The 14,767-nt window shown below is 37.9% G+C and overlaps 1 long non-coding RNA gene across 1 annotated transcript in view; it reads left to right on the top strand.

The window, feature by feature from the left end:
* LOC111922523 (uncharacterized) overlaps positions 1-14,767 on the top strand; it is a 16,461-nt gene extending 1,694 nt beyond the window's left edge. Inside the window, exons 3-6 of the long non-coding RNA XR_015284349.1 lie at positions 559-685; positions 12,879-12,996; positions 13,997-14,125; positions 14,644-14,767. This is a non-coding gene — a long non-coding RNA (uncharacterized LOC111922523). The remainder of the gene's footprint in view (positions 1-558; positions 686-12,878; positions 12,997-13,996; positions 14,126-14,643) is intronic.

Raw genomic sequence — 14,767 nt, 5'->3', positions numbered from 1 at the left:
GGAACAGAAAATAACAAACATTTTTCTAAAGATTTCCTAAAAATTGAAATTATAAAAGAAATATTAATGTCTGGTCAGATTAAATATTTTATTTGGTATGATTTGTAAAATTTACTTTGAGTTTCCTTTGTTAATTTTTGCCATAGTTGGTATTCATTTATTGTGTATTATATAAGCAGAAATGTGAGGGGTTTTCATCAAATTTCTCAGTTCCTTAAAATCTTGACAAGCACTATTTATAAGGGCATTTTCAGAATTCTGGAAATTTTTTATCACAAATCCTATTTTTTTTTGTACTGAGGATTGTTTCAGGGGAAGATTTTCGAGTGGCAAAATCTGGTGACTAAACAAAGAGTTAGAACCATAACTTTAAGCATCCTGCTTGGAAAAGAAAACAAATAAAAAAACCCAACCCAACTTTAAAAAGTTTACATTAAAAAATCTGTACAAGGATTTTTTTTCTCACTCCATTTTAAAATGCTTTAAAATAAAAGACTCCCCCAAATAATTCCCTTTTCACATCTTCAAATTTCTTCCATTTATATTTTTCATTGTCAGTTTCCAGTGCAGCTTAACTCTGAGTGTGCTGAAGCTTGAAATGTAGCTTCCGATTTATAATAGCGACAGGACATGCAGCAAATGTCAACAAATCCCCTGTCACCCAGGCAAGGAGGAAATGTGAGAGGTAAGCCAGAGTAGCCCTTCCTTGCTGCATAATGCACACACACACACACACATAAAAAAAAAAAAAAAGTCCTCAGTGAAGAATAAAGAACTGAGATCCTGCTCATGAAAAGCTATATGAGCCCATTAATACCAAACCAAAATCAGGACAGGAGGGTGACATACTGAAAATTTCTAGTTATGAATACAGTGCAGGTATAGACCTATGTGATTATTGATATGTACCTAATTTTAAAATGAAACTCCCCCACCCTATGCCTCTCTCTTTGCAAAATTAAAGAAATTCCAACACACCAGACTGACCGTATTCTAAAGAAAAAGCACCCCATAAAATCCACATCACTGACCTCGAGTGACCTCAATAAATAAGTAACTGCTGAAGGATCAGCTCTCTTGTTGGGAAACAATAGACCCAAACTTCAGTGGAGCGCATGCAAGAAAATGTCACAGGAGGGTAGCACAGGATTTCAGAGCAGAAAGAAAGTTTGGGGAATAACAAGCACATGCTGCAAGTTGGTAAAGTAACCTTTAGCAAAGGAAATTCTGCATTTGTCTTAAATTTTAGGCCAGCAGGTACCCCCCCTTTCCTGCCATTCTGTTAATAGAGATGGAGAGATAGGATAGAAATACATTGTATTCTTTGCCACCCACTCTTTTTTCCCCCATCTCTGAGATGTCATTTTATAAATTTATTCACTGGCCAACAATGAATCATGCAAAACATAGCAGGCCACTCGTTCTTTGCGAATCTTCTGTCACTGGTTTTTACTCTTTTTAATGTGATCAGTCACCTGAGTCACATTACATACAGGCTTATTTCTGGCTCCAGCTTGGAACAGAGTACCTGTAAGACAAGAGGGAAAGCTGCCTTTGATTGTGTCAAAAGGTCTATGAAATTAGGAGCTAATAGACTGGCTCATAAAAGAAATTTAAGAATATTTTAAATCTTTTCCTTTGGACTACTTCCTGCCTGAAAAATCCTTACTAGGAAATGTGGATATTATGAGCAGGTTCATTCTTAAAATGGATTTTCTTCTTTTATCATCAGAGGCAGAATGTGATTTAGACAAATGGAGTGTGGCAGGGAGCTTTCTTGTGTCATTTGAGGCCTTGTCCATCTGTAAGTTGAGGCCAGTGCCTGTGAAAAGCACAGCTTGCCTGTCCATCATATATGCAGATTTGAACTCAATATCACAATTGAAAGAGAGAGAGTTAGTTCATCTTCAGAGGCTACCACCACTGAGCTGGATATTACCTCCTTAATCCCAGCTATGATAGCGATCATGTGTTAGTTAAAATCACTTTTCTGGTTGCTTCACTTCTTTCCGAGACTCAAGAAGTAAAGAGATAATAAAGGGAAACATAGTCCATCTGCAGCCAGAACCAGACTGGCTCAGAGAGTAGTAAGCTCATGTAAAATTGAGTTTTGAATGTTAATCTTAAAACATTCATGTCCTAGTTTAAGGTATCTGACTTAAATTTAGAAGTGGCAAGAGTGAAAACAGAGTTAGGAAGAGATGGAGAGACCAAGATGTAGGCAAACTATGTAGATGTAGAGGACTAGTTTTAGCTAGTTGGTATCATTACTAGAACACTGGGCAATACAGCAGGAGTTCTGTTCAGGCATCAACACTAGAACCTCTCCTCTTCCTCAAGTCTCTTGATTTAAACCCCAGATGATTATGTAGGAGTACTATTTTCATCATCTTTTTACATGGAAGGATGGACATGTCTGGGTAGGAGAGACTCCATTTTCTGATTCACTTTTATGTTTACTCTGTCTTGCATTCAGTCACTTTTTTTTTCCAGCAGGAAGATATAAAGTTGTTGCTGACTTTGTATTCTGCTGTACCACAACATTGGATAGAGGGAAGGAAAGCAAATGTGCAGAGTTGCCAGGAGACAGATTTATTCTGAACTTCAGCACCATGGAACTTCCACTGTGACACTCCTCCCTTCTTCCTTCATACCCTCACTCCAGGCATGAGGCAGATAGACCAAGTATTGCAGGAAATGACCAGCTCCTGCTTTGTACTAAAGCATTCAGTTCTGTTTAATTCTGGGCATTCACATACCCACAAAAAAAGTGTGAATATTTTCAAAGAATGGCTGTGAAATGGATGCAACATGGAAAATTCAAGTGGCAAATCTGCCTAGAAGCATCTGATCATTCTTTTCCTGCTTTCCTGCTTCCAAATGCCTATTTCTTCTTTGTGTTTAAAAGTAGCACTTGGAAAGAGGGAAAATAAATCAATCTGTTAATCTGTTTTTCTTGTGAAATAATATCTGTTTGCAAATACTCTTAAATGTGGATTAGGAATGGGGCAGAACTGGTGTTCCCCATCCACACCTCTGCCACATTCAGAGGATGATCTGAAAACACATGCCACCCTAAGAAATGCATCTTTAGAAAGTAGTTTTTCTGTTTTTTTTTCTTATCTGAAATTGAATACTGACTTGCAACACAAATGGGAATGTACATTGAACTGATTTACCATTTCTGTAACTTTTTTCTATCCATCAGTAAACTGCACTGATTTTAATCTGACCATGAAGAGAAAGAACTTGAAGAAACTATGGAAAGCAATTAGTGATATTGCAGTTTTGAAATGGTATAATTAAAGAAATAAAAACCCTATAATTAATACAGAAGCAAGAAAAAGAGCATTATATGTTTAGAGAAGCCATACACAAAGGCACACAGAAATGTAGCCTACTAGGTATAGGACAATGGAATACAGCACTCTTATACCTTGAGAGTGGATCAGAGTCGTGGAAATCAGGGAATATTGAAAGGAATTATTTTAGTTGCAATTTCCAAATAACTTGAAAGTAGGACTACTTTACTGTAAGGAAAACAGATTCATACCAGGTACAGTTTTTATAGAATAAAATAGAATAGAATATTTCATCTGGAAAGAACCTAAAGTGATCATCTAGTTTTACTGCCTGACTACTTCAGGACTGCTCAGAAGTTAAAGATGGTTATTAAGCTCAATGTCCAATTGCTTCATTAACACTGAAACACTTTGGGCATTGACCACATCTCTAGGAAGTCTATGACATTTTTTAACCACCCTCTTGATAAGGAGATAGTTCCAAAGTTTAAACATGCTCTGGTGCTGCTTAGAACCATTCCCATATGTCCTAACACTGGGCAGCAGGGAGATCAGCACCTCTCTCTCAACAACTCCTCAGGAAGCTGTAGAGAGCAAAGAGGTCAGGTCGCCCTTCAGCCTTCTCTGTAGCTGAGTCTACACATAAATGTCATATAAGGCTATCTAAATAGGGAAGATCACAACTTATGTGAGTTTACTTGTTTCTTTAATATGGCTCCTTCTCCCCATTCCCTAATGAAGAGAAATAACATTGCTCAAATTATTCTGATCACTGAGTGCTTTAAACACAAAATATTTAATTTATGTCAAATTTATGTTTTGAATCTCACTTCTTTAAAATTTTTTTTAAAGGTCTACTTGCTTCAGAGCTCTTACAAGTTTTATTTTAGTTATGAGTCATATTCCTCTATATATTATTTCTATAAGTTTCGTTCTTAGGTTCCCTGTTATTTTATCTACATAGATGGGAAAAATGCAATTCAGCCTTACATCTGTGCCACAGGTCTGGGTCTAGCCTTTCCACTGCCTGGGAGAACATGTTAAGATCGACACTTGGATCTTACCTAGCTTAGCTGCTCGCTTGATATAAAGATAACTGCTCCTTCTCTGGTGTGGGGTCCTCTGTGGGCTGCTGGGTGGGATCTGTTACAACATGGTTCTTCATTTTCCATTGGGGGGAAATCTTTATCATACCCTTTGTCATGGGCTGCAGGGAAACCTTTGCTCCAGCACTGGGAGCACCTCCTCCCCTCCTTTTTCAACAACCTTGGTGTATGCAGGGTTGTTTCTCTCACATTTCTCTCACTCCTCTGCCTCACAGTTGTTGTGGAACATTTTTACCCTTTCTTAAATGTGAGGATTTACCAGCATCACTTATGGACTAAGCTTTGGACAACAGGGAATCCATTTTGGAGCCATTTGGCCTCACATAGACAACACCCACAGACCTGCAGAGCTAAAGCCTTGCCATGTAAGCCCAGTACAATGTGGAAGCAACATGCTGAGTTACATGATTGTCAAATTTATGCTAACTGAATAATTCTGCAGGTTAAAATGAAGTCATGGTGTAGGTATATGTGATTGTCAGGTGCAGGTGCTGCTTTGGATCCATGTCTGAGATACGACCTTGAAAGGGCAAGAAAGACCTTAATTTTTGTTAATGAAGCTCTAACTAAAATGTGTCAGGAACAGCTGAGAGAATGGGTCTGCAATATGAGCAGAAGACAATGCCTGTCTTAATTTAAGACAATCTCTTCACAAATATGATAAAGTTCCAATGAGACATTTATCTCCAGCTCTGAGGAGCTATTCACACATTCAGGGACTGCAGAAGTTTCTTGTACAGACAGGACAGAAGCCTAGGATGGAGGTAAATTATCTTCATTCTTACTACAATGGCTGTTGTAATACTTAATAATGCAAAATATATAAGTAGGTTCTTACATATCTGCTTTCTCTACTTGATTTGGCTGCAGTTGCCTCTGGTGTTGTTATCCACAAACTTATTTTTTCCTTTCTCTAAATTACTATTAGTAATTTCAAAACTATGAGGGTTTTAAGTTAATAAATATATTTATTAATAAAGCCCCAACTTCAAGCAATTGTCTCCAGATCTTCAGTAGAGGAAATTGTAGAATTTCCTCTACTGAATTGTAGAGTAGAAGAGGAAATTGTGTTTGTAAAAGGACTGTAAATATAACAGTCAAAATAGCAGATGTCATGAATTCTTATAAAGAGACTTTTTACCTCTTCAAATTTCCTGACCTGATGTTGATTCAAAGTGTACAAAGAATACAATTTTTGCCTGGTTCTTATGAAGAGAATCCTTAATCTAACATTCTCAGGACAAATTAGGACAATTTTAGTTTCCTAGTATTTTTAACTTGTCCTAGGAGCTGATCTATCATGTACAGAGTTTCCTCTTCATAGATGGTATAGCTGGAATGATAGCAGGGTTGATTAATTGCTTTCCTTTCCATCTTGACATGGAGTCACGGAATCATAGAGTATGCTGAATTGGAAAGGACCCAGAACTATCATCAATTCTAACTCCTGGACATGGACAGGACAATCCTAAAAATCACTCCATGTGCCTGAGGGCACTGTTCAAACACTTTTTGAACTTTCTCGGGCTTAATGTGGGGCCACTTTCCTTGGGAGCCTGTTCCAGTACCAAATCACCCACTGGGTGAAGAAACTTTTTCTAATACCCAACTTAAAGATTCCCTGAGACAGTCATCAGACTGTGTCAAAAGCCTGTGACACAGAACAGTGCTGTTTTCTTGAGTTCTATTTCTGGTCACTGTACAGGAGAGATAAATGCCTGCCCTTCTCCTTCTCACCATGAGGAAGCTGAAACTTCTGAAACTGGAAATCTCCTAAAGTAATAATGGTGTGGAAATTTTTCAAGATATCCACTTTTGATCCTATCTGTTGGTTGTGTTGTTTCTTTTCATTCTTTCTCCTCCTCTTTTCTGCATAGTACAGTCTTTTCGTAAATTCTAAAGATAAAATTGTCTCATCAGCTCTTTACTGAAGGTCTGACATGTTGGGATCTGCATTTAGATAAAAATGGAAAACCCAGAGAAAGAACAGTCTTTAGAGATAAAACTTACTTCTTCACATACAGCACCATATGTAAGGAATATACAGAATGCAAGTGCTCTGTAATTTCTTGTTTTCCATTCTTCAGGAAAAACTACAACTGTGTCTGAAAAACTAAAGATAAATCTCTTACGTAGAAAACCATCCAACAGAGAAACAGAATTCTGAATTTGATAGGGTACTTTGATAGCGATGAGAGAGCAGGAAGTTGAGAAGAAGGAAACAAGAAAGGAATGCAAGAATGAAGAGAAATGGAAACAGAAGAACAGTGTAGTCAATGTAAAGTCAAACAGAGAAGAAAATGAGACTGAAGACTATCAGAGAATGGTGACTGAGTTACTTGCAGAGGAATTTCATAGCACTGAGAAAGGAGACAGAAGAACATGATGGAGCTCTAAGAGACTATTTTAGACCCAGAAGGTCATATTTCAGCTCAATTACTCTGAGCTCTACTGTTCCATTTCTTGGAGACAAACCAAAGGATTCCAAATTATCAGCAGCCACCTGATTTGCAGTACTGGAGACATGAGAAATTCATTAAGAATTTCATAAGGTGGATGAGGGAAAATATTTTCCAAGTAGTGCTTGCATGTTTTTCAGTGACATTTATGCATAACATGTGTCTGCTTTCTTTTTTAACCCTACTGATTTCCAGTAAAGGTGAAAAATAGGGAATCAGTCAAAATAAACAGTTCTTCTCTGGCTCTGTGATTTTCTGTACCAGACAGAAAAATCCAAATTAATTTTAGCTGTACCATGATGTGGATGCTTTAATCCAAATTATTTGGTTATTTGGTTTACCTTTATTGAAAGAAGGCACATTTAAAAAATTGCATTGCACACTATGCATCCAATGTTTGTGTCCATGACTGTTCTACTTTGTCTACACAATAAATGTCAATGGAATATTATCCTGTCTTGATAATACATTCACAGGCACAGAATGAGGATATGTGTCTGATCACTAGGACGTGCACAGTTCAGGAAGCCCTTTTCTTCAAACCTCCTTGTGACTCCAGCAATTTTTTCAGTGTTGATAGCCCTGAGGGATATAATCAAATGAATTTCTTCACAAACCTCGATGACCTCTCCATCAAAAATTGGTTTTCCCCTCTCTGCTTGTTAGGCAAGTGACTGCCCATATAGCAGCATTCTTCTGGATAACAAATAACAAAAAAGAGCATACAGAATTTCTCAGATGGGTTAGCTGCAGCTCCATGGTTGGGAAAAACTTCTCTAATATCTTAATGGATGTGCTTTTGTTTAATGAGATGATTCTGTATTTGCTGCTATATTTCCAGTGCAATTGGCTCCTTCTAAAGTAAACTTGAGTCCTTGGCTCCAGAAGGCGACATGCAATGGGGTGATTTGTCAGCTTAAATTCAGGCCACAGCTACTTTACTCTTGTCTAGTAGTTCATGCTATAGTGCTGGAACTTCTAGAGTGATACTGGGTTTTTGTTTTCTATGGCCTCAGAACTGATTCTGATTTTTCCACTGGTTTTCAAGGCATCTGTAAAGCAGTATAACAGAGAAAGAACCATATTTTTAAAAATACTTATTTCTGTATTTCAGCAATAGCCACACAGGAGCTTGGTATCTTAGACAAATAGGCACACCCTATTGCATAGTAAGTTTTAGGCAAAGAATTCCATGATTCAAGCATATTTCCTTTTACATGCCAAGATAAGTTTTCCCAAGCCACTCTACCAGCAGGATGATAAGGTAGTGTACTGTCTTTTGTGAAGCTATGAATTCCTGCCTAGTTGTGTCAGATATTATCAGTTATCTGTTTTGCTTGACACTGATACAGAACAGTGCTAACAGACACGTTGGGTGTGTCATCAAGCTGCTAATATCAATGAGGCTGCAAAGTAAGCCCTGAAGATCAATTCTTAGAGTTTTATGCAATGGAGAAAGAGGAAGGAGAATGCAGATGTGTTTTCAGTGTAAGACTTTCATCAGCCTGCAAGCTTGTTAATGGCATTAGTTCCCATGCATCAATATCACAGATAGGTAATGCCAAAGAAATGGCAGGCACAATGTGATGAGTAGTGCATCAAATGGGAGTGAGCAGGATCATACCAATAGCTCACTTCCAGGCAAAGCAGAGGGCAAAACTGGATGGAGATTAGATGCTCATGCAACTGCAGTCAGGGAGGAGCAGAGGATCCTTATATTGCCTTAATTTTCCACAATTCTGGGTGGTGGTCACTGTAGCTGCCTTGAAGAAAGCTTGTATAAACAACTACTTTGGGGGCTACCTTACATTTTAGGTGTCAGCCTCACCATGTGTCTCTCAAAGACATGAATGACTGCAGTATGGGTAGTGGAATGAAGAGGAGTGAAATGGATGAGTGTAGATTGAGCTTTCAAAGAAGACAAGATCAGTCATATCAATAGCTATTTGTTTCACATCTTTACTACTTTTGTCACAGCAATACTATCAGAACAGAAAAATGTTAATTTCTCTAATATTCTCTAATATTCTTTTTCAGACTCAAAAATGGACATAATGAGTGTCAAAGACCCAAACAAGTTAATTTCCTGAGTTACAAGCAACCAGAGCAGGAAGGAGTAGAAAAATGCTGGTTAACAATGATTCTTAGGTATCACCACTGGCCTTAAACATCAACTATTAAACATCAAATGTGATCCTAAGACAGCTCAATTCAGAGCCATATGACTGTTTTTTTAAGTGATATGCCCAACCCAAAAAGATAGGAGGAGATTTTAGAATGGGCACAGTAGATTGAGTGTGACTTCTGAGCTTGACCCACAAATTGATATTCTAAAGTGGCTCAATTTATCAGCCTGAGTCAGTGATGCTCTGTGGATATTTGCCCTATGGAATACCCTCAGGCTTCAAAGAATCATAGAATGCATCAGGTTGGAAGGAACCACCATGGGTCATTTGCTCCAACCTGCTGAGACAGGGTCATCCTAGAGCACGTGGCACAGGATAGCATCCAGATGATTCTTGAGTATCTCCAGTGAGGGAAACTTCAAAACATCTCTGGGCAATCTGTTCCAGTGCACAAAACTGTTCCAGGCTGTTTTAGTGTGTCTCTTTCTGGCTTCCAAGTGAACTTGCTAAGCATTTTGAGCTAGGCAATATCAAAACCAATTAATAACAAGACAAAACAAAAGTGAAAAAAAAAAAAAAAAATCTCAGAGAAACAGTGCTATGATTGAAATATTTATATTTTATGTCCAGAATGTAAAGTAGAGCAGGAAGTCAATTTTTTCGCTCAGATGAGTCTTGATCTCCTCCCATAGTTTCATTGATGCTTTTGCTTCATCATAAGCAGTTTCACATGTGGTTGGGGTGCATTTGGCAGGAATAATGGTAAGTACAGCATATAACCTATGTTATTTGCACTCTTCTGAAAACCCAAGTAAGTTCATCAGGATACTCTAGTACCATTCATCAGATAAAACTTCTGGCTAGTGCTTCATCTATCTAAATTACATAGTGTTATTTTACTGAAGCAAATGGTAATTTGTCTTAACATGGTAGTTAAGACAATGGTTTCAATGCAATAACTCTCCATAATGAGAAATATATTTGAACCTCATAAATGAGATAGAAGAAAAATACATGAGAAACATGATTTGGGGGAAGAATTCTATAATAAATAATCTGTATGTTAAATTAATACTCTGACAATATTACAAGGGCTTTTTGTATTATTACTGCATTTAACTCAGGTGACAGCAACTATGCCACCAAAAGGAGGCAAAATATTTGTATATGTATGAGAATATACATGCAGAGTATAGTCAAGGCAAGAAAGAAATCCAGTAAATCTTCCTTTGTTAATTCCAGTCCGTGAATTTTGTTAAAATATTAAACATACAGAAGAATTATTTTCTGGTTCTGGAAAAATAACATGAGGCTGCATCTTCAGAAATGTATTTTATTCTGGTAAGAAGTCAAATTACTGGGTCTGTCTGATAGTCTCGTGTATACTACAGAAACAGAGCTACAAAATTAGAAAATGTAAGTTAGGCTGTACACCAAACCCGTCCCACTACAGTCCAAATGAGGTTATTGACTCAGAGAAGAAGTCATTGATAAAGCAATTATTACCAGCAGCCAGATGTGTGATAGCTCATTTTTGGAAATGGACAGATGCCCCAGCATTAATGTCCTGTAGATATCAAACATAAGAAATTCTTTGAATAGAACCAAAATGACAAGCAGCCTTATATCAGAACCCAGTAGATTTAATGTGTAGCATTTCCTTGGAACCATAACAGAATAAACACATGACTAAGAGGCCAAATAAGCACAAATGAATATTTTAAAGGTGACAAATTTGCTATGTACTAGTCAGGTTGTCCAGAAACTTAATGCATTCCAATAAAGATTTATTTATTTTTTTAAGCTACCAGGACATAATGTACTCAAAAGTTACATGCATAATTTCAGGTACGCTCCATTTATTTCCATTCATTGCACATCCTTATTAGAAAACTCTGCCATCTGAATATTACACTGCTATGCCAAATGTGCAATTCTATAAATCAGCCAGTGAGAAAGGGTGCCAGCCTTTCCTGATGATAAATACAGTGGCAGGAATATACTTTGTTTTGTAGCATGTAAGACTGATTAATCCAAAGCTGTTTGCAAACTTCATTTCATACAGGATACCCCCACCCTCACAATCAGATTAACAAATCAAAGGTACATTCAGACTTGGAGACAAGTTTCCACTTAAGCATTTCAGATACTCGGGCATTTGGTTAAACTAAGCTTGGATTAACAAGGTCTGACTATTTAAAGGGAGTTATGTTTAGGGGTTCTCTGTCTCCACTGATTTTAAATGCTCTGCTCATGCGGTAGTGCCGTCCAGTCTTAAGAGCTTACAGAGTTTTACAGCCTCCCTGCAAGCTTCGTGAGCTTAATTGAAGATAAGTATAGACAAACTCACCTTCCTAGAAAGACCTCTATTTATGTGAGGCGGAAAAAAACCAAACAAATCTCTTTATGCAGGGACTAAGCTGCATCTTTCCTGTCATCAGTTATACTTATTTTTATATAGTGGAATTCATTAGACTAAACCCCTTAATCATGTGGAATAGATGAAAGTGGAATCATTCAATACTGTCACCTTTTGTTGTCACTTGAGACTCTCTAGGAGGTGATAGAGCCTGATTGAATTATTTGTTAGGAGCAAGTCATGCTAACCAATTTTTCCTCAGTGGAAAGTGGATCTGTGAGGGTCTGGGTCAAAGTCCCTCTCTGGCTTTCTTTTGTAAATTTAAAAATATAAAGAAATAACTTATTTAGCTAATGTTCCCAACAGTGTTCCCTTACCAGTTGGAAGTCTAACTTTGTAATATAGAGAGACTAGATTTGCAATGGGGAAGTAAAGAAATGTGCAGCATCTCATCTCACCTGGAGAACCTGAGTGCACTCACTGCTGAGAAAAGGAGGCCGTTGGAGGCCATACTCTTTAAGGATTCATGGTAGTGTCATATGAAAGGGTTGCTGAAGAACAATGTTTTAATGACACTGCTGCACTGAGGGGTTTTGGGTCAGTTGTTGTGCTGGATTTGTCTGCAGTAGAGTTAATTTTCTTCCCAGTGGCTAGCATGGGGCTGTGTTTTGAACATAGGGCTGATAATACAGAGATATTTTTGTTACGGTCACACAGGACCAAGCCCTATTCTGCTTTTCACACTGACATGTTGGAGGAGATGGGCGGTCCTTGGGAAATTGGGAGGAGCCACATCAAATGCAGCTGACCCAAACTGACCAGAGGGATAGTCCAAACCTTGTGACCTCATGCTCAGTGTATAGGGGGAAGTATACAGAGAAAGGGGCATGTTTGGAGTGATGCCATTTGTCTTCCAGAATAATTTTTGCGCACGATGGGGCCCTGCTCTCCTGGACATGGCTTAACACCTGTCTGCTCATGGGAAGCAGTGAATTAATTCCTCATTTTTCTTTGCTTGTGGGTGCTGCTTTTGCTTTCCCTATTAACCTGTTGTTATCTCAACCCATGAGATTTCCAGCTTTTACGTTTTTGATTCTCTCTCCAATCCCACTGGTAAGAGGGTGAGTGGCTGTGTGAAGCTTTGTAGGAGTCTGGGATTAAACCATGATAGATGTGCATGAGCTGACGATGGTTAGAGGTGAGAAACAGAAACATGGACATGAGGCAGGAACTGTGGAGAAGGTTTCTGTGGTATAGTTTTATTAGTGTTGGCTTACATTCAGTCACTCAGCAAGGAGCCCTTCACTTATACACAGCTGTATTGTCATAGGTAACTGTATGTATTTTGAATCCAGTCACTTCTAAGGAATAGAGACATTTAGCATTATAATTTCTTCAGCTGTTTCAGATCATAATAAAAGCTTTATATCCATTAGACAGCAAAATGCATTTTTCAGAGCTTCTTTTTAATTTATTAATTTATTATTTATTATTTACAAATTTAAAAGAAGATTGTACTTCTGCAGAAATGTCCAAGTCTCCTAATAAAGGCGGGAAAGCTGCAAGTGAGCCACAATGGATGCAAGATGATGAAGCTCCAATTGGAAAGGAAGAATATGTTCACAGTAGATGAGAGTGTGGCAGGTGATTCTTCCCACATATTCTGTCTCTAAACTCTGCCTCTAGAGAGGGACATTCAAATTGCCATGTGTTGGTCAGAAATGTGCGATCCTTTGGCTGTACAGCTAACTGAATTCAACACAATCTAGTGTTATTTGCAGGTAATTTCTCCCTAGTCTGTCAATAATTTACATATTGACGGTCCAGGAGAATGTTTGTTATAGAAAATGAAAAGTTTCCTTAAGAATATGCTTATGAGTTGTTTCATTTTCAGCCCTTATGAAGAAATGAAGGGTCGGGAGGGAAAAAGAGAGGAGAAAAGGTCTCAGGAATATTAGGAAACAATTTATACAGGATAAATATAAGTGGTTTTAGTCTGCTATAATCTGGAGACTCTTCATTTTCCATCCTGCCTTAGTTTAAAGAAAATACGATATGTTATCATGTAAGAGTGGCTGAATATTTATTTATTATTTTCTTTTACTAAAGTGAATGTAGCACTTATTATAGGTTCAATTGAAATTCCCAGTTGCTTATATTCCCTCCTCCCCAATCTTTACTATGAATACATATTTTATATGTGAAAGTACTTTGCATTTATGAGATTAGAGAAGATTTAGAGATATATCAGCAAAAAAAAAATGCGAGTGCTAGAAAGACTGGGTTCCTGTTACTGGTAGTTCATACTGGTTCCCTTCCAAAAATGTTTTCTCTCTTTTGCTTACAAAGAGATGGAGGAGGATTGTCAGAAGGCCACATCTTACTATAGCTTCCTTTCTAAATGATTCCTGAAATTTTGCCACTTCTATTTAATGGAGAAAGAGCAAGAGTGGGATTAAAGGGGTATGGTCTGCCTTTGAATAGTACGTCCTGCATTACATGCATTACATTTGTACCAAAACTCTTTACTGCCATCTGAAATTTAGATTTTTGCCTCAAGGAATGAAGTTTTTCCTATGTATTTATCTCTGAACTCCACAGAGTTAAGGAAGGAACCAATAATTTATTTTATTTCCTATGAAAGCTGTTTTAGGTCCTCGACTACTGCATGGATGTTTTCTGTAGCATCAGCTCTGTTGCCACTCCTCACCATTCATCTGCAAAAGCTGCACATACCTGACTCACCTGCCCTTTTTTAGGGTGACTTCAGTGGGTAAGTTTTGCAAGTCACAAAATCTGTTCTGTGACAAGGAGAGTACCAAAGTCTATGTCTCCTCACACAAATTCTCTAAATCAGAAAACTCGGTTCCACTTGGGTTCACGGTTGGACTGACCTCTGCCTGTCCTTCTCCCTGCACGCATTCCCAGTCTTTCCCTCTCACTTATATTTATATAAACAGTCTCAGTGAACGAACCTATAAATGAAAACACTGACAATTTGGTCTACTTAAAATTCAGTGGCTAATAAAGTTCAAAATAGTATGCTGCTCTAGAGGCTTGTTAGCAATGCCCAGGTGTAACACAGGTCTCCCTTCCTTTCTTGGACTCTAAGTTAACACTTAAATGATGATTAAAACAAAACAGATGCAAACCAGAGCCAGTTGCAGTTGTTCTGATTAACATTAACAGTTGTTATACAAACAATTAGTAGGGAAAGACTATAACATCAGTTCCGTTGGCAGGAGAAGGCACAGTCATGGCCAATCCAATCCAATTAAACCATGTTTCCAGTTTGCAGATGAACAGCAAAAGTGGAAATCAGAATATATCAATACATTGCCTTTCTCAAGGCACTGTAGTTGCAGACGAGATCCCAGGAGATGCAGAGGGCACTATGAGGAGGAAAGGATATATG

This window comes from Cyanistes caeruleus, chromosome 3, assembly GCF_971803275.1.
Source record: "Cyanistes caeruleus chromosome 3, bCyaCae1.hap1.1, whole genome shotgun sequence".
Classification (NCBI taxonomy): Eukaryota; Metazoa; Chordata; class Aves; order Passeriformes; family Paridae; genus Cyanistes; species Cyanistes caeruleus.
Note: the sequence above shows the minus strand (reverse complement) of the source record. Positions and strands in the feature narration are given on the sequence as shown.